This window comes from Taudactylus pleione, unplaced genomic scaffold (assembly GCF_031769625.1).
Source record: "Taudactylus pleione unplaced genomic scaffold, aTauple2 ptg000176l, whole genome shotgun sequence".
Classification (NCBI taxonomy): Eukaryota; Metazoa; Chordata; class Amphibia; order Anura; family Myobatrachidae; genus Taudactylus; species Taudactylus pleione.
In genome coordinates this window covers 7,051,276-7,071,018 of record NW_028284578.1, presented here as the reverse complement: position 1 = coordinate 7,071,018, position 19,743 = coordinate 7,051,276, and positions in this window count along the sequence as shown.

The window sequence follows — 19,743 nt, the reverse complement described above, 5'->3', positions numbered from 1 at the left end:
GCCCAGTTCCAGAGATACCCATTACCGGTCCCAGCACAATTATAGAGATATGAATTATCAATCATAGCCCAGTTCCAAAGATATATATTACTGGTCCCAGACTTGTTCCAGAGCTATATGTTGCTGTCTCCAGCCCAGTTACGCAGATATGAATTACCAATCCCAGACCAATTCCAAAGATACGTATTACTTGTTCTGTAAGGTTATAGATATATGCATTGCTTTTTCCAGACCAGTTCTTCATCTGTTAGTATTTCTAGTCTGGTTCTTCATCTGTTAGTCCTAGTTCCTAAGAATCTCTTGTCTTCTGTTCCTTCATCTTCTTCCAGTGCCTACCTTTAGCAATACCCTCATAATTCACAATCAACTTCCATGTGCAGGACCTTCATTAGACCATCCAACTTCCTGCCTATAGCCTTTACCCCAACTCCTACTCTAGACCTAAGTCAGGGATCATAAACTAAACCAAAACTGACAAATATATCCTTGCACATGCCTTAGTTGGCAGGGTGATTTCACAATATTAATAAGTATATAAGCAGCATTATCTCAAAATCCCATTCCAACAACTATCTATGCAATGCTTTATGGAGTAATAAAATATGTCATGCATATTAGTCCCTACCCCATTAGAGCTTACAGACTAAATTTCCTAATCCACAAGCACTCACACACACACTTACATACTGTATTGCATAAATATGGTAGGGTGATTTTGCCCTAAAACAAAGAGGACAAATTGGGTAATCACAAGAGCCCTTTCCAACAATTTATGCAATGTTATAAAGAGAATATGTCATTTATATTAGTCCCTGCTCAATTGGGGCTTACAGTCTAAAATTCATAATGCATAAACGTTCACACACAGTCCATAGCAAACATACATATTTTATAAAAATCCATGTATACCAGGAAGATATTATCACATCTCTACAGTCTAGAACTTGTGTCTATCCTGAGAGTTATCAGTAATTAATAATAATATTAATTACCTGTCTTGGGTCTACTACTCCTGTTGTTCTATCTTAATGATATGCTTTGTAGTAAAGATGACCTTGCAAAAGTCCAGAAATGCAGTTGTTTGGCTGTTGTCCTCACATTTTCAATCATGAAGAAGGCCCTCCTAAAAAAAATTAGAGGTGTGATAATATGTTCCTGATATACATGCATATCTATTCTTATTATTACTATGATTCTTTCTTTATAATGCTTAATTAATAAACACGATAATGTACAGAAAACACAAATCAACTATAAAAGTCCCTGCCCCAGAGGAGCTTACAGTCTAAATTCACTAACAAAAAATCTCTGACAAAAACACAAATTTAGTGCTGCATAAATATTGTCAAAGGCCAATGCAGTCCCAGACCCAGATGTCACTTATTCTAGTCCCGTTAACAAGTTCATCAGTGCCAGGCAGTCTCCATCTTCAATGGTTCCAGTCCAGTTAACAAATTCACCAGTTCCAGTGTGGTCTACAGCATCAACGCGTCTAGTCCAATAAAGAAGTCCACTGGTTCCAGCCTGGTCTACAGTGTCAACGGTTAACAGCTACCAGTTCCAGATCAGGATCCAGCCGGTCTGCAGTTCCAATCCGAGGAGCAAGTCCAGTTTTAGACAAGTTACCAGTACCAAGAATCCTTTGGGAGATTGCTCAAAAATCAGTTCTTAAAGAACATCTTACCATCCCGGTTCCCAGATCTTTGTTTTACCGGTCCAAAACCATTTACAGAGATACGCATTACTGGTCCCAGCCCATCTACAGTGATACGCATTAAAGGTCCTAGCCCGGCAATAGAGATATGCATTATCAGTCCCAGTCCTATTCCAGAGATACCCATTTCCGGTTCAAGCCCAGTTAGAGAAATATGAAGATCGATCCTAGCCCAGTTCCAGAGATACCTATTAGCGGTCCTAGCACAGTTATAGAGATATAAATTATCAATTATAGCCCAGTTCCAAAGATATATATTACTGGTCCCAGACTGGTTCCAGAACTACATGTTGCTGTCTCCAGCCCAGTTACGCAGATATGAATTACCAATCCCAGACCAATACCAAAGATACGTATTACTTGTTCTGTAAGGTTATAGATATACGCATTGCTTTATCCAGACCAGTTCTTCATCTGTTAGTATTTCTAGTCTGGTTCTTCATCTGTTAGTCCTAGTTCCTAAGAATCTCTTGTCTTCTGTTCCTTCATCTTCTTCAAGTGCCTACATTTAGCAATACCCTCATAATTCACAATCAACTTCCATGTGCAGGACCTTCACTAGACCATCCAACTTCCTACCTATAGCCTTTACCCCAACTCCTACTCTAGACCTAAGTCAGGGATCATAAACTAAACCAAAACTGACAAATATATCCATGCACATGCCTTAGTTGGCAGGGTGATTTCACAATATTAATAAGTATATAAGCAGCATTATCTCAAAATCCCATTCCAACAACTATCTATGCAACGCTTTATAGAGTAATAAAATATGTCATGCATATTAGTCCCTACCCCATTGGAGCTTACAGACTAAATTTCCTAATCCACAAGCACTCACACACACACTTACATACTGTATTGCATAAATATGGTAGGGTGATTTTGCCCTATAACAAAGAGGACAAAATGGGTAATCACAAGAGCCCTTTCCAACAATTTATGCAATGTTATAAAGAGAATATGTCATTTATATTAGTCCCTGCCCCATTGGGGCTTACAGTCTAAAATTCATAATGCATAAACGTTCACACACAGTCCATAACAAACATACATATTTTATAAAAATCCATGTATACCAGGAAGATATTATCACATCTCTACAGTCTAGAACTTGTGTCTATCCTGAGAGTTATCAGTAATTAATAATAATATTAATTACCTGTCTTGGGTCTACTACTCCTGTTGTTCTATCTTAATGATATGCTTTGTAGTAAAGATGACCTTGCAAAAGTCCAGAAATGCAGTTGTTTGGCTGTTGTCCTCACATTTTCAATCATGAAGAAGGCCCTCCTAAAAAAAATTAGAGGTGTGATAATATGTTCCTGATATACATGCATATCTATTCTTATTATTACTATGATTCTTTCTTTATAATGCTTAATTAATAAACACGATAATGTACAGAAAACACAAATCAACTATAAAAGTCCCTGCCCCAGAGGAGCTTACAGTCTAAATTCACTAACAAAAAATCTCTGACAAAAACACAAATTTAGTGCAGCATAAATATTGTCAAAGGCCAATGCAGTCCCAGACCCAGATATCACTTGTTCTAGTCCAGTTAACAAGTTCATCAGTGCCAGGCAGTCTCCATCTTCAATGGTTCCAGTCCAGTTAACAAATTCACCAGTTCCAGTGTGGTCTACAGCGTCAACGCGTCTAGTCCAATTAAGAAGTTCACTGGTTCCAGCCTGGTCTACAGTGTCAACGGTTAACAGCTACCAGTTCCAGATCAGGATCCAGCCCGGTCTGCAGTTCCAATCCGAGGAGCAAGTCCAGTTTTAGACAAGTTACCAGTACCAAGAATCCTTTGGGAGATTGCTCAAAAATCAGTTCTTAAAGAACATCTTACCAACCCGGTTCCCAGATCATTGTTTTACCAGGTCCAAGCCCATTTACAGAGATACGCATTACTGGTCCCAGCCCATGTACAGTGATATGCATTAAAGTTCTTAGCCCGGCGATAGAGATATGCATTATCAGTCCCAGTCCTATTCCAGAGATACCCATTTTCGGTTCAAGCCCAGTTAGAGAAATATGAAGATCGATCCTAGCCCAGTTCCAGAGATACCCATTACCGGTCCCAGCACAATTATAGAGATATGAATTATCAATCATAGCCCAGTTCCAAAGATATATATTACTGGTCCCAGACTTGTTCCAGAGCTATATGTTGCTGTCTCCAGCCCAGTTACGCAGATATGAATTACCAATCCCAGACCAATTCCAAAGATACGTATTACTTGTTCTGTAAGGTTATAGATATATGCATTGCTTTTTCCAGACCAGTTCTTCATCTGTTAGTATTTCTAGTCTGGTTCTTCATCTGTTAGTCCTAGTTCCTAAGAATCTCTTGTCTTCTGTTCCTTCATCTTCTTCCAGTGCCTACCTTTAGCAATACCCTCATAATTCACAATCAACTTCCATGTGCAGGACCTTCACTAGACCATCCAACTTCCTGCCTATAGCCTTTACCCCAACTCCTACTCTAGACCTAAGTCAGGGATCATAAATTAAACCAAAACTGACAAATATATCCTTGCACATGCCTTAGTTGGCAGGGTGATTTCACAATATTAATAAGTATATAAGCAGCATTATCTCAAAATCCCATTCCAACAACTATCTATGCAATGCTTTATGGAGTAATAAAATATGTCATGCATATTAGTCCCTACCCCATTGGAGCTTACAGACTAAATTTCCTAATCCACAAGCACTCACACACACACTTACATACTGTATTGCATAAATATGGTAGGGTGATTTTGCCCTATAACAAAGAGGACAAAATGGGTAATCACAAGAGCCCTTTCCAACAATTTATGCAATGTTATAAAGAGAATATGTCATTTATATTAGTCCCTGCCCCATTGGGGCTTACAGTCTAAAATTCATAATGCATAAACGTTCACACACAGTCCATAACAAACATACATATTTTATAAAAATCCATGTATACCAGGAAGATATTATCACATCTCTACAGTCTAGAACTTGTGTCTATCCTGAGAGTTATCAGTAATTAATAATAATATTAATTACCTGTCTTGGGTCTACTACTCCTGTTGTTCTATCTTAATGATATGCTTTGTAGTAAAGATGACCTTGCAAAAGTCCAGAAATGCAGTTGTTTGGCTGTTGTCCTCACATTTTCAATCATGAAGAAGGCCCTCCTAAAAAAAATTAGAGGTGTGATAATATGTTCCTGATATACATGCATATCTATTCTTATTATTACTATGATTCTTTCTTTATAATGCTTAATTAATAAACACGATAATGTACAGAAAACACAAATCAACTATAAAAGTCCCTGCCCCAGAGGAGCTTACAGTCTAAATTCACTAACAAAAAATCTCTGACAAAAACACAAATTTAGTGCAGCATAAATATTGTCAAAGGCCAATGCAGTCCCAGACCCAGATATCACTTGTTCTAGTCCAGTTAACAAGTTCATCAGTGCCAGGCAGTCTCCATCTTCAATGGTTCCAGTCCAGTTAACAAATTCACCAGTTCCAGTGTGGTCTACAGCGTCAACGCGTCTAGTCCAATTAAGAAGTTCACTGGTTCCAGCCTGGTCTACAGTGTCAACGGTTAACAGCTACCAGTTCCAGATCAGGATCCAGCCCAGTCTGCAGTTCCAATCCGAGGAGCAAGTCCAGTTTTAGACAAGTTACCAGTACCAAGAATCCTTTGGGAGATTGCTCAAAAATCAGTTCTTAAAGAACATCTTACCAACCCGGTTCCCAGATCATTGTTTTACCGGTCCAAGCCCATTTACAGAGATACGCATTACTGGTCCCAGCCCATGTACAGTGATATGCATTAAAGTTCTTAGCCCGGCGATAGAGATATGCATTATCAGTCCCAGTCCTATTCCAGAGATACCCATTTTCGGTTCAAGCCCAGTTAGAGAAATATGAAGATCGATCCTAGCCCAGTTCCAGAGATACCCATTACCGGTCCCAGCACAATTATAGAGATATGAATTATCAATCATAGCCCAGTTCCAAAGATATATATTACTGGTCCCAGACTTGTTCCAGAGCTATATGTTGCTGTCTCCAGCCCAGTTACGCAGATATGAATTACCAATCCCAGACCAATTCCAAAGATACGTATTACTTGTTCTGTAAGGTTATAGATATATGCATTGCTTTTTCCAGACCAGTTCTTCATCTGTTAGTATTTCTAGTCTGGTTCTTCATCTGTTAGTCCTAGTTCCTAAGAATCTCTTGTCTTCTGTTCCTTCATCTTCTTCCAGTGCCTACCTTTAGCAATACCCTCATAATTCACAATCAACTTCCATGTGCAGGACCTTCACTAGACCATCCAACTTCCTGCCTATAGCCTTTACCCCAACTCCTACTCTAGACCTAAGTCAGGGATCATAAATTAAACCAAAACTGACAAATATATCCTTGCACATGCCTTAGTTGGCAGGGTGATTTCACAATATTAATAAGTATATAAGCAGCATTATCTCAAAATCCCATTCCAACAACTATCTATGCAATGCTTTATGGAGTAATAAAATATGTCATGCATATTAGTCCCTACCCCATTGGAGCTTACAGACTAAATTTCCTAATCCACAAGCACTCACACACACACTTACATACTGTATTGCATAAATATGGTAGGGTGATTTTGCCCTATAACAAAGAGGACAAAATGGGTAATCACAAGAGCCCTTTCCAACAATTTATGCAATGTTATAAAGAGAATATGTCATTTATATTAGTCCCTGCCCCATTGGGGCTTACAGTCTAAAATTCATAATGCATAAACGTTCACACACAGTCCATAACAAACATACATATTTTATAAAAATCCATGTATACCAGGAAGATATTATCACATCTCTACAGTCTAGAACTTGTGTCTATCCTGAGAGTTATCAGTAATTAATAATAATATTAATTACCTGTCTTGGGTCTACTACTCCTGTTGTTCTATCTTAATGATATGCTTTGTAGTAAAGATGACCTTGCAAAAGTCCAGAAATGCAGTTGTTTGGCTGTTGTCCTCACATTTTCAATCATGAAGAAGGCCCTCCTAAAAAAAATTAGAGGTGTGATAATATGTTCCTGATATACATGCATATCTATTATTATTATTACTATGATTCTTTCTTTATAATGCTTAATTAATAAACACGATAATGTACAGAAAACACAAATCAACTATAAAAGTCCCTGCCCCAGAGGAGCTTACAGTCTAAATTCACTAACAAAAAATCTCTGACAAAAACACAAATTTAGTGCAGCATAAATATTGTCAAAGGCCAATGCAGTCCCAGACCCAGATATCACTTGTTCTAGTCCAGTTAACAAGTTCATCAGTGCCAGGCAGTCTCCATCTTCAATGGTTCCAGTCCAGTTAACAAATTCACCAGTTCCAGTGTGGTCTACAGCGTCAACGCGTCTAGTCCAATTAAGAAGTTCACTGGTTCCAGCCTGGTCTACAGTGTCAATGGTTAACAGCTACCAGTTCCAGATCAGGATCCAGCCCGGTCTGCAGTTCCAATCCGAGGAGCAAGTCCAGTTTTAGACAAGTTACCAGTACCAAGAATCCTTTGGGAGATTGCTCAAAAATCAGTTCTTAAAGAACATCTTACCAACCCGGTTCCCAGATCATTGTTTTACCGGTCCAAGCCCATTTACAGAGATACGCATTACTGGTCCCAGCCCATGTACAGTGAAACGCATTAAAGTTCTTAGCCCGGCCATAGAGATATGCATTATCAGTCCCAGTCCTATTCCAGAGATACCCATTTTCGGTTCAAGCCCAGTTAGAGAAATATGAAGATCGATCCTAGCCCAGTTCCAGAGATACCCATTACCGGTCCCAGCACAATTATAGAGATATGAATTATCAATCATAGCCCAGTTCCAAAGATATATATTACTGGTCCCAGACTTGTTCCAGAGCTATATGTTGCTGTCTCCAGCCCAGTTACGCAGATATGAATTACCAATCCCAGACCAATTCCAAAGATACGTATTACTTGTTCTGTAAGGTTATAGATATATGCATTGCTTTTTCCAGACCAGTTCTTCATCTGTTAGTATTTCTAGTCTGGTTCTTCATCTGTTAGTCCTAGTTCCTAAGAATCTCTTGTCTTCTGTTCCTTCATCTTCTTCCAGTGCCTACCTTTAGCAATACCCTCATAATTCACAATCAACTTCCATGTGCAGGACCTTCATTAGACCATCCAACTTCCTGCCTATAGCCTTTACCCCAACTCCTACTCTAGACCTAAGTCAGGGATCATAAACTAAACCAAAACTGACAAATATATCCTTGCACATGCCTTAGTTGGCAGGGTGATTTCACAATATTAATAAGTATATAAGCAGCATTATCTCAAAATCCCATTCCAACAACTATCTATGCAATGCTTTATGGAGTAATAAAATATGTCATGCATATTAGTCCCTACCCCATTAGAGCTTACAGACTAAATTTCCTAATCCACAAGCACTCACACACACACTTACATACTGTATTGCATAAATATGGTAGGGTGATTTTGCCCTAAAACAAAGAGGACAAATTGGGTAATCACAAGAGCCCTTTCCAACAATTTATGCAATGTTATAAAGAGAATATGTCATTTATATTAGTCCCTGCTCAATTGGGGCTTACAGTCTAAAATTCATAATGCATAAACGTTCACACACAGTCCATAGCAAACATACATATTTTATAAAAATCCATGTATACCAGGAAGATATTATCACATCTCTACAGTCTAGAACTTGTGTCTATCCTGAGAGTTATCAGTAATTAATAATAATATTAATTACCTGTCTTGGGTCTACTACTCCTGTTGTTCTATCTTAATGATATGCTTTGTAGTAAAGATGACCTTGCAAAAGTCCAGAAATGCAGTTGTTTGGCTGTTGTCCTCACATTTTCAATCATGAAGAAGGCCCTCCTAAAAAAAATTAGAGGTGTGATAATATGTTCCTGATATACATGCATATCTATTCTTATTATTACTATGATTCTTTCTTTATAATGCTTAATTAATAAACACGATAATGTACAGAAAACACAAATCAACTATAAAAGTCCCTGCCCCAGAGGAGCTTACAGTCTAAATTCACTAACAAAAAATCTCTGACAAAAACACAAATTTAGTGCTGCATAAATATTGTCAAAGGCCAATGCAGTCCCAGACCCAGATGTCACTTATTCTAGTCCCGTTAACAAGTTCATCAGTGCCAGGCAGTCTCCATCTTCAATGGTTCCAGTCCAGTTAACAAATTCACCAGTTCCAGTGTGGTCTACAGCATCAACGCGTCTAGTCCAATAAAGAAGTCCACTGGTTCCAGCCTGGTCTACAGTGTCAACGGTTAACAGCTACCAGTTCCAGATCAGGATCCAGCCGGTCTGCAGTTCCAATCCGAGGAGCAAGTCCAGTTTTAGACAAGTTACCAGTACCAAGAATCCTTTGGGAGATTGCTCAAAAATCAGTTCTTAAAGAACATCTTACCATCCCGGTTCCCAGATCTTTGTTTTACCGGTCCAAAACCATTTACAGAGATACGCATTACTGGTCCCAGCCCATCTACAGTGATACGCATTAAAGGTCCTAGCCCGGCAATAGAGATATGCATTATCAGTCCCAGTCCTATTCCAGAGATACCCATTTCCGGTTCAAGCCCAGTTAGAGAAATATGAAGATCGATCCTAGCCCAGTTCCAGAGATACCTATTAGCGGTCCTAGCACAGTTATAGAGATATAAATTATCAATTATAGCCCAGTTCCAAAGATATATATTACTGGTCCCAGACTGGTTCCAGAACTACATGTTGCTGTCTCCAGCCCAGTTACGCAGATATGAATTACCAATCCCAGACCAATACCAAAGATACGTATTACTTGTTCTGTAAGGTTATAGATATACGCATTGCTTTATCCAGACCAGTTCTTCATCTGTTAGTATTTCTAGTCTGGTTCTTCATCTGTTAGTCCTAGTTCCTAAGAATCTCTTGTCTTCTGTTCCTTCATCTTCTTCAAGTGCCTACATTTAGCAATACCCTCATAATTCACAATCAACTTCCATGTGCAGGACCTTCACTAGACCATCCAACTTCCTACCTATAGCCTTTACCCCAACTCCTACTCTAGACCTAAGTCAGGGATCATAAACTAAACCAAAACTGACAAATATATCCATGCACATGCCTTAGTTGGCAGGGTGATTTCACAATATTAATAAGTATATAAGCAGCATTATCTCAAAATCCCATTCCAACAACTATCTATGCAACGCTTTATAGAGTAATAAAATATGTCATGCATATTAGTCCCTACCCCATTGGAGCTTACAGACTAAATTTCCTAATCCACAAGCACTCACACACACACTTACATACTGTATTGCATAAATATGGTAGGGTGATTTTGCCCTATAACAAAGAGGACAAAATGGGTAATCACAAGAGCCCTTTCCAACAATTTATGCAATGTTATAAAGAGAATATGTCATTTATATTAGTCCCTGCCCCATTGGGGCTTACAGTCTAAAATTCATAATGCATAAACGTTCACACACAGTCCATAACAAACATACATATTTTATAAAAATCCATGTATACCAGGAAGATATTATCACATCTCTACAGTCTAGAACTTGTGTCTATCCTGAGAGTTATCAGTAATTAATAATAATATTAATTACCTGTCTTGGGTCTACTACTCCTGTTGTTCTATCTTAATGATATGCTTTGTAGTAAAGATGACCTTGCAAAAGTCCAGAAATGCAGTTGTTTGGCTGTTGTCCTCACATTTTCAATCATGAAGAAGGCCCTCCTAAAAAAAATTAGAGGTGTGATAATATGTTCCTGATATACATGCATATCTATTCTTATTATTACTATGATTCTTTCTTTATAATGCTTAATTAATAAACACGATAATGTACAGAAAACACAAATCAACTATAAAAGTCCCTGCCCCAGAGGAGCTTACAGTCTAAATTCACTAACAAAAAATCTCTGACAAAAACACAAATTTAGTGCTGCATAAATATTGTCAAAGGCCAATGCAGTCCCAGACCCAGATGTCACTTATTCTAGTCCCGTTAACAAGTTCATCAGTGCCAGGCAGTCTCCATCTTCAATGGTTCCAGTCCAGTTAACAAATTCACCAGTTCCAGTGTGGTCTACAGCGTCAACGCGTCTAGTCCAATAAAGAAGTCCACTGGTTCCAGCCTGGTCTACAGTGTCAACGGTTAACAGCTACCAGTTCCAGATCAGGATCCAGCCGGTCTGCAGTTCCAATCCGAGGAGCAAGTCCAGTTTTAGACAAGTTACCAGTACCAAGAATCCTTTGGGAGATTGCTCAAAAATCAGTTCTTAAAGAACATCTTACCATCCCGGTTCCCAGATCTTTGTTTTACCGGTCCAAACCCATTTACAGAGATACGCATTACTGGTCCCAGCCCATCTACAGTGATACACATTAAAGGTCCTAGCCCGGCGATAGAGATATGCATTATCAGTCCCAGTCCTATTCCAGAGATACCCATTTCCGGTTCAAGCCCAGTTAGAGAAATATGAAGATCGATCCTAGCCCAGATCCAGAGATACCTATTAGCGGTCCTAGCACAGTTATAGAGATATAAATTATCAATTATAGCCCAGTTCCAAAGATATATATTACTGGTCCCAGACTGGTTCCAGAGCTATATGTTGCTGTCTCCAGCCCAGTTACGCAGATATGAATTACCAATCCCAGACCAATACCAAAGATACGTATTACTTGTTCTGTAACGTTATAGATATACGCATTGCGTTATCCAGACCAGTTCTTCATCTGTTAGTATTTCTAGTCTGGTTCTTCATCTGTTAGTCCTAGTTCCTAAGAATCTCTTGTCTTCTGTTCCTTCATCTTCTTCAAGTGCCTACATTTAGCAATACCCTCATAATTCACAATCAACTTCCATGTGCAGGACCTTCACTAGACCATCCAACTTCCTACCTATAGCCTTTACCCCAACTCCTACTCTAGACCTAAGTCAGGGATCATAAACTAAACCAAAACTGACAAATATATCCATGCACATGCCTTAGTTGGCAGGGTGATTTCACAATATTAATAAGTATATAAGCAGCATTATCTCAAAATCCCATTCCAACAACTATCTATGCAACGCTTTATAGAGTAATAAAATATGTCATGCATATTAGTCCCTACCCCATTGGAGCTTACAGACTAAATTTCCTAATCCACAAGCACTCACACACACACTTACATACTGTATTGCATAAATATGGTAGGGTGATTTTGCCCTATAACAAAGAGGACAAAATGGGTAATCACAAGAGCCCTTTCCAACAATTTATGCAATGTTATAAAGAGAATATGTCATTTATATTAGTCCCTGCCCCATTGGGGCTTACAGTCTAAAATTCATAATGCATAAACGTTCACACACAGTCCATAACAAACATACATATTTTATAAAAATCCATGTATACCAGGAAGATATTATCACATCTCTACAGTCTAGAACTTGTGTCTATCCTGAGAGTTATCAGTAATTAATAATAATATTAATTACCTGTCTTGGGTCTACTACTCCTGTTGTTCTATCTTAATGATATGCTTTGTAGTAAAGATGACCTTGCAAAAGTCCAGAAATGCAGTTGTTTGGCTGTTGTCCTCACATTTTCAATCATGAAGAAGGCCCTCCTAAAAAAAATTAGAGGTGTGATAATATGTTCCTGATATACATGCATATCTATTCTTATTATTACTATGATTCTTTCTTTATAATGCTTAATTAATAAACACGATAATGTACAGAAAACACAAATCAACTATAAAAGTCCCTGCCCCAGAGGAGCTTACAGTCTAAATTCACTAACAAAAAATCTCTGACAAAAACACAAATTTAGTGCTGCATAAATATTGTCAAAGGCCAATGCAGTCCCAGACCCAGATGTCACTTATTCTAGTCCCGTTAACAAGTTCATCAGTGCCAGGCAGTCTCCATCTTCAATGGTTCCAGTCCAGTTAACAAATTCACCAGTTCCAGTGTGGTCTACAGCGTCAACGCGTCTAGTCCAATAAAGAAGTCCACTGGTTCCAGCCTGGTCTACAGTGTCAACGGTTAACAGCTACCAGTTCCAGATCAGGATCCAGCCGGTCTGCAGTTCCAATCCGAGGAGCAAGTCCAGTTTTAGACAAGTTACCAGTACCAAGAATCCTTTGGGAGATTGCTCAAAAATCAGTTCTTAAAGAACATCTTACCATCCCGGTTCCCAGATCTTTGTTTTACCGGTCCAAACCCATTTACAGAGATACGCATTACTGGTCCCAGCCCATCTACAGTGATACGCATTAAAGGTCCTAGCCCGGCGATAGAGATATGCATTATCAGTCCCAGTCCTATTCCAGAGATACCCATTTCCGGTTCAAGCCCAGTTAGAGAAATATGAAGATCGATCCTAGCCCAGATCCAGAGATACCTATTAGCGGTCCTAGCACAGTTATAGAGATATAAATTATCAATTATAGCCCAGTTCCAAAGATATATATTACTGGTCCCAGACTGGTTCCAGAGCTATATGTTGCTGTCTCCAGCCCAGTTACGCAGATATGAATTACCAATCCCAGACCAATACCAAAGATACGTATTACTTGTTCTGTAAGGTTATAGATATACGCATTGCTTTATCCAGACCAGTTCTTCATCTGTTAGTATTTCTAGTCTGGTTCTTCATCTGTTAGTCCTAGTTCCTAAGAATCTCTTGTCTTCTGTTCCTTCATCTTCTTCAAGTGCCTACATTTAGCAATACCCTCATAATTCACAATCAACTTCCATGTGCAGGACCTTCACTAGACCATCCAACTTCCTACCTATAGCCTTTACCCCAACTCCTACTCTAGACCTAAGTCAGGGATCATAAACTAAACCAAAACTGACAAATAAATCCATGCACATGCCTTAGTTGGCAGGGTGATTTCACAATATTAATAAGTATATAAGCAGCATTATCTCAAAATCCCATTCCAACAACTATCTATGCAACGCTTTATAGAGTAATAAAATATGTCATGCATATTAGTCCCTACCCCATTGGAGCTTACAGACTAAATTTCCTAATCCACAAGCACTCACACACACACTTACATACTGTATTGCATAAATATGGTAGGGTGATTTTGCCCTATAACAAAGAGGACAAAATGGGTAATCACAAGAGCCCTTTCCAACAATTTATGCAATGTTATAAAGAGAATATGTCATTTATATTAGTCCCTGCCCCATTGGGGCTTACAGTCTAAAATTCATAATGCATAAACGTTCACACACAGTCCATAACAAACATACATATTTTATAAAAATCCATGTATACCAGGAAGATATTATCACATCTCTACAGTCTAGAACTTGTGTCTATCCTGAGAGTTATCAGTAATTAATAATAATATTAATTACCTGTCTTGGGTCTACTACTCCTGTTGTTCTATCTTAATGATATGCTTTGTAGTAAAGATGACCTTGCAAAAGTCCAGAAATGCAGTTGTTTGGCTGTTGTCCTCACATTTTCAATCATGAAGAAGGCCCTCCTAAAAAAAATTAGAGGTGTGATAATATGTTCCTGATATACATGCATATCTATTCTTATTATTACTATGATTCTTTCTTTATAATGCTTAATTAATAAACACGATAATGTACAGAAAACACAAATCAACTATAAAAGTCCCTGCCCCAGAGGAGCTTACAGTCTAAATTCACTAACAAAAAATCTCTGACAAAAACACAAATTTAGTGCTGCATAAATATTGTCAAAGGCCAATGCAGTCCCAGACCCAGATGTCACTTATTCTAGTCCCGTTAACAAGTTCATCAGTGCCAGGCAGTCTCCATCTTCAATGGTTCCAGTCCAGTTAACAAATTCACCAGTTCCAGTGTGGTCTACAGCGTCAACGCGTCTAGTCCAATAAAGAAGTCCACTGGTTCCAGCCTGGTCTACAGTGTCAACGGTTAACAGCTACCAGTTCCAGATCAGGATCCAGCCGGTCTGCAGTTCCAATCCGAGGAGCAAGTCCAGTTTTAGACAAGTTACCAGTACCAAGAATCCTTTGGGAGATTGCTCAAAAATCAGTTCTTAAAGAACATCTTACCATCCCGGTTCCCAGATCTTTGTTTTACCGGTCCAAACCCATTTACAGAGATACGCATTACTGGTCCCAGCCCATCTACAGTGATACGCATTAAAGGTCCTAGCCCGGCGATAGAGATATGCATTATCAGTCCCAGTCCTATTCCAGAGATACCCATTTCCGGTTCAAGCCCAGTTAGAGAAATATGAAGATCGATCCTAGCCCAGTTCCAGAGATACCTATTAGCGGTCCTAGCACAGTTATAGAGATATAAATTATCAATTATAGCCCAGTTCCAAAGATATATATTACTGGTCCCAGACTGGTTCCAGAACTACATGTTGCTGTCTCCAGCCCAGTTACGCAGATATGAATTACCAATCCCAGACGAATACCAAAGATACGTATTACTTGTTCTGTAAGGTTATAGATATACGCATTGCTTTATCCAGACCAGTTCTTCATCTGTTAGTATTTCTAGTCTGGTTCTTCATCTGTTAGTCCTAGTTCCTAAGAATCTCTTGTCTTCTGTTCCTTCATCTTCTTCAAGTGCCTACATTTAGCAATACCCTCATAATTCACAATCAACTTCCATGTGCAGGACCTTCACTAGACCATCTAACTTCCTACCTATAGCCTTTACCCCAACTCCTACTCTAGACCTAAGTCAGGGATCATAAACTAAACCAAAACTGACAAATATATCCATGCACATGCCTTAGTTGGCAGGGTGATTTCACAATATTAATAAGTATATAAGCAGCATTATCTCAAAATCCCATTCCAACAACTATCTATGCAACGCTTTATAGAGTAATAAAATATGTCATGCATATTAGTCCCTACCCCATTGGAGCTTACAGACTAAATTTCCTAATCCACAAGCACTCACACACACACTTACATACTGTATTGCATAAATATGGTAGGGTGATTTTGCCCTATAACAAAGAGGACAAAATAGGTAATCACAAGAGCCCTTTCCAACAATTTATGCAATGTTATAAAGAGAATATGTCATTTATATTAGTCCCTGCCCCATTGGGGCTTACAGTCTAAAATTCATAATGCATAAACGTTCACACACAGTCCATAGCAAACATACATATTTTATAAAAATCCATGTATACCAGGAAGATATTATCACATCTCTACAGTCTAGAACTTGTGTCTATCCTGAGAGTTATCAGTAATTAATAATAATATTAATTACCTGTCTTGGGTCTACTACTCCTGTTGTTCTATCTTAATGATATGCTTTGTAGCAAAGATGACCTTGCAAAAGTCCAGAAATGCAGTTGCTTGGCTGTTGTCCTCACATTTTCAATCATGATGAAGGCCCTCCTAAAAAAAATTAGAGGTGTGATAATATGTTCCTGATATACATGCATATCTATTCTTATTATTACTATGATTCTTTCTTTATAATGCATAATTAATAAACACGATAATGTACAGAAAACACAAATCAACTATAAAATTCCCTGCCCCAGAGGAGCTTACAGTCTAAATTCACTAACAAAAAATCTCTGACAAAAACACAAATTTAGTGCTGCATAAATATTGTCAAAGGCCAATGCAGTCCCAGACCCAGATGTCACTTGTTCTAGTCCAGTTAACAAGTTCATCAGTGCCAGGCAGTCTCCATCTTCAATGGTTCCAGTCCAGTTAACAAATTCACCAGTTCCAGTGTGGTCTACAGCGTCAACGCGTCTAGTCCAATTAAGAAGTTCACTGGTTCCAGCCTGGTCTACAGTGTCAACGGTTAACAGCTACCAGTTCCAGATCAGGATCCAGCCCGGTCTGCAGTTCCAATCCGAGGAGCAAGTCCAGTTTTAGCCAAGTTACCAGTACCAAGAATCCTTTGGGAGATTGCTCAAAAATCAGTTCTTAAAGAACATCTTACCAAGTCGGTTCCCAGAGCTTTGTTTTACCAGTCCAAGCCCGTTTACAGAGATACGCATTACTGGTCCCAGCCCATCTACAGTGATACGCATTAAAGGTCCTAGCCCGGCTACAGAGATATGCATTATCAGTCCCAATCCTATTCCAGAGATACCCATTTCCGGTTCCAGCCCAGTTAGAGAAATATGAAGATCGTTCCCAACCCAGTTCCAGAGATACCCATTACCGGTCCCAGCACAGTTATAGAGATATGAATTATCAATCATAGCCCAGTTCCAAAGATATATATTACTGGTCCCAGACTGGTTCCAGAGCTACATGTTGCTGTCTCCAGCCCAGTTACGCAGATATGAATTACCAATCCCAGACCAATTCCAAAGATACGTATTACTTGTTCTGTAAGGTTATAGATATATGCATTGCTTTTTCCAGACCAGTTCTTCATCTGTTAGTATTTCTAGTCTGGTTCTTCATCTGTTAGTCCTAGTTCCTAAGAATCTCTTGTCTTCTGTTCCTTCATCTTCTTCCAGTGCCTACCTTTAGCAATACCCTCATAATTCACAATCAACTTCCATGTGCAGGACCTTCACTAGACCATCCAACTTCCTGCCTATAGCCTTTACCCCAACTCCTACTCTAGAACTAAGTTAGGGATCATAATCTAAACCAAAACTGACAAATATATCCTTGCACATGCCTTAGTTGGCAGGGTGATTTCACAATATTAATAAGTATTTAAGCAGTATTATCTCAAAATCCCATTCCAACAACTATGTATGCAACGCTTTATAGAGTAATAAAATATGTCATGCATATTAGTCCCTACCCCATTGGAGCTTACAGACTAAATTTCCTAATCCACAAGCACTCACACACACACTTACATACCGTATTGCATAAATATGGTAGGGTGATTTTGCCCTATAACAAAGAGGACAAAATGGGTAATCACAAGAGCCCTTTCCAACAATTTATGCAATGTTATAAAGAGAATATGTCATTTATATTAGTCCCTGCCCCATTGGGGCTTACAGTCTAAAATTCATAATGCATAAATGTTCACACACAGTCCATAGCAAACATACATATTTTATAAAAATCCATGTATACCAGGAAGATATTATCACATCTCTACAGTCTAGAACTTGTGTCTATCCTGAGAGTTATCAGTAATTAATAATAATATTAATTACCTGTCTTGGGTCTACTACTCCTGTTGTTCTATCTTAATGATATGCTTTGTAGCAAAGATGACCTTGCAAAAGTCCAGAAATGCAGTTGCTTGGCTGTTGTCCTCACATTTTCAATCATGATGAAGGCTCTCCTAAAAAAAATTAGAGGTGTGATAATATGTTCCAGATATACATGCATATCTATTCTTATTATTACTATGATTCTTTCTTTATAATGCATAATTAATTAACACGATAATGTACAGAAAACACAAATCAACTATAAAAGTCCCTGCCCCAGAGGAGCTTACAGTCTAAATTCACTAACAAAAAATCTCTGACAAAAACACAAATTTAGTGCTGCATAAATATTGTCAAAGGCCAATGCAGTCCCAGACCCAGATGTCACTTGTTCTAGTCCAGTTAACAAGTTCATCAGTGCCAGGCAGTCTCCATCTTCAATGGTTCCAGTCCAGTTAACAAATTCACCAGTTCCAGTGTGGTCTACAGCGTCAACGCGTCTAGTCCAATTAAGAAGTTCACTGGTTCCAGCCTGGTCTACAGTGTCAACGGTTAACAGCTACCAGTTCCAGATCAGGATCCAGCCCGGTCTGCAGTTCCAATCCGAGGAGCAAGTCCAGTTTTAGCCAAGTTACCAGTACCAAGAATCCTTTGGGAGATTGCTCAAAAATCAGTTCTTAAAGAACATCTTACCAACCCGGTTCCCAGAGCTTTGTTTTACCAGTCCAAGCCCGTTTACAGAGATACGCATTACTGGTCCTAGCCCATCTACAGTGATACGCATTAAAGGTCCTAGCCCGGCTACAGAGATATGCATTATCAGTCCCAATCCTATTCCAGAGATACCCATTTCCGGTTCCAGCCCAGTTAGAGAAATATGAAGATTGTTCCCAACCCAGTTCCAGAGATACCCATTACCGGTCCCAGCACAGTTATAGAGATATGAATTATCAATCATAGCCCAGTTCCAAAGATATATATTACTGGTCCAAGACTTGTTCCAGAGCTACATGTTGCTGTCTCCAGCCCAGTTACGCAGATATGAATTACCAATCCCAGACCAATTCCAAAGATACGTATTACTTGTTCTGTAAGGTTATAGATATATGCATTGCTTTTTCCAGACCAGTTCTTCATCTGTTAGTATTTCTAGTCTGGTTCTTCATCTGTTAGTCCTAGTTCCTAAGAATCTCTTGTCTTCTGTTCCTTCATCTTCTTCCAGTGCCTACCTTTAGCAATACCCTCATAACTCACCATCAACTTCCATGTGCAGGACCTTCACTAGACCATCCAACTTCCTGCCTATAGCCTTTACCCCAACTCCTACTCTAGACCTAAGTCAGGGATCATAAACTAAACCAAAACTGACAAATATATCCATGCACATGCCTTAGTTGGCAGGGTGATTTCACAATATTAATAAGTATATAAGCAGCATTATCTCAAAATCCCATTCAAACAACTATCTATGCAATGCTTTATAGAGTAATAAAATATGTCATGCATATTAGTCCCTACCCCATTGGAGCTTACAGACTAAAATTCCTAATCCACAAGCACTCACACACACACTTACATACTGTATTGTATAAATATGGTAGGGTGATTTTGCCCTATAACAAAGAGGACAAATTGGGTAATCACAAGAGCCCTTTCCAACAATTTATGCAATGTTATTAAGAGAATATGTCATTTATATTAGTCCCTGCCCCATTGGGGCTTACAGTCTAAAATTCATAATGCATAAACGTTCACACACAGTCCATAACAAACATACATATTTTATAAAA